Below are 2449 nucleotides of genomic sequence, written 5' to 3' on the forward strand. Positions count from 1 at the left end.
TTTTTGAGATGGAGTCTCGCTCTGTTGCCCAGGCTGGAGTGCAGTGGCGCAATCTTGGCTCACTGCAAGCTCTGCCTCCCGGGTTCACACCAGTCTCCTGCCTCAGCCTCCTGAGTAGCTGGGACTACAGGCGCCCACCACCATGCCCTGCTAATTTTTTTGTATTTTTAGGAGAGACGGGGTTTCACCGTGTTAGCCAGGATGGTCTTGATCTCCTGACCTCGTGATCCGCCCGCCTGGGCCTCCCAAAGTGCTGGGATTACAGGCGTGAGCCACCACGCCTGGCCGGTAACCTAAGATTCTATTTTGTAATATCCAGTGTTTTAAACCTTTGGTATTTAACAAACCTTTCAAAATCAAGCTCTAGATTATCGTGCTAAATTAGCCAATACTAAAATTGTTTAAATATACAATTTGAATGAACTCCATGGTCTAAGTCAAATTGCCTATGATAACCCATTACTTATCAGTGCTATACACCTAAATTGGAGAAACAACTGGTATTCAAGAGAACATAAGTCCAGTGTTAAGCATGGACTCATGAAGAACCAGGACAGCCACCTTGTCCTTCTTGAGTCTTTAAAGCTTTTGTTATTAAAGGTTCTGGAAAAGATAAAATAATCCAAATTTAATATATTGATGTGGTGACTTATACATTACATTGCAGAAATAGTTTAAATCCAGTGTTTGGTTCCATATTCCTGGAAAGACAATCAAAGCTTCAGATGCATTTGGCTACCTGATGGGCCATTTAAACATTTATAAAGGGATTTCATTCAATTGTCATTTTCAATGCATGTTTTCTGGTTGTATAAAAGCTTTCCCATGCAACAGGGCTGATGTAGATTATAGTGTATTTTCACTAGGCAAAGAAAACTTTTTATGATTCACTGAGGACAATCCCTTCACAATCTAGAACCTGCAGATTGGATCGTCTGAGAACACCAGAGAAAGAGAAAGACTGTCCTTGCCATCCACACTACAGCAAAACTTTGGAGCTTTAAACCTTGGGTTCATAATCTCACAACTGAGAAGGGTCCCTCCACACTCCTGGAACTGTACACCCATCGGAACCCTTAAGGTAAAACTATCCAGAAAAGTTTCTCCCCAGAAGATGGCATCCTTGATGTGAAGAGCTTTTCCAAGATCATAGATCAAAACTTCTACTATCACAAGACTCTTATCTTTGAATATTTTTTCCTTGTTTATGCCTCTATAAACAATATAAATTAAAAGGGGGTATATTATATGCACTTATAGGGTATACTTTTATTTGTGAAGGATTTTGCAACCAGCCTTAAACATGAATAACCTTATACTTCAATAGATAAAAGATGAAGGCCCAATGTAGGTAACAAACTTTAATGGTACATATATTGCCTCATAATCAGTCAAAACTCCTCTTAACCCACATCATGAATTAAAGAGAACATTGACAAGAGGCCTTCACTCTTCTAGAAAGACATCATTTGTTAGGTCCTTTTCCATGGTTTAGAATAAAAGAGGCAATAATTTGAAATGTCTCCCTCATAATAGGCTCTACAGCAAATTCTACTTTAAAGGCTATCATTCTACAACAGATTTTAAATTCTCCTGTGAAAGTTATACTAAATAATAGAATTGGCTAAACAGAGAAGTACCTGTGCAGCTGCTGACACTTGTGGCCTATGGAGAAAACAAATGTAAATTATAAACAATTCTGGCCAGGCACGATGGCTCATGCCCGTAACCTCAGCACTTTGGGAGGCAGAGGTGGGTGGATCCCCTGAGGTCAGGAGTTCAAGACCAGTCTGGCCAACATGGCAAAACCCTGTCTCTACTAAAAATACAAAAATTAGCCTGGCGTGGTGGCAGGTGCCTGTAATCTCAGCTACTCAAGAGGCTGAGGTAGAAGAATCACTTGAACCCAGGAGGCGGAGGTTGCAGTGAGCTGAGATCACACTGCTGCATTCCAGCCTTGGTGACAGAGCAAGACTCCGTCTCAAAAAGTAAATACAATAAAAATAAATATTCAGTTGTAGGGGATTAGTGAAAAGACCACTTAGTCAAGGAAGTAGACTCTTCATCTAGCTCATTCTTTTATCTATTTAATTTTAGGTGGTTTGGCTTATGGGGACCCTGTGTAAGGAGCATACTCCAAACTCTTGCTATTATCCGCCCGATAATCATAATAATAGTCTCCCTGGTGCACTGTATTCTCTCAAAGTTTTTAAATGCTTCCATGCAGCCATCTGTAGAATGTCAAATGGTCTCTCTTCAACTGGAATAATGAAAACTGAAAGAAATGTGTGACCATGAGGGCACAGTAACCTATGAATGACATGCTGAGATCGGAAACCCAAAATGGTGGTAACTGAGAGTGGCGCTAAGGCCCTAAGTTCTGGTCATACTGTCACCTAAGTAAGAACCTGGCTGAAAGTGGGAATTTTTTTTTTTTTTTTTTTTTTTT

Source organism: Rhinopithecus bieti, unplaced genomic scaffold (genome assembly GCF_001698545.2).
Source record: "Rhinopithecus bieti isolate Rb0 unplaced genomic scaffold, ASM169854v2 scaffold_4553, whole genome shotgun sequence".
Taxonomy (NCBI): Eukaryota; Metazoa; Chordata; class Mammalia; order Primates; family Cercopithecidae; genus Rhinopithecus; species Rhinopithecus bieti.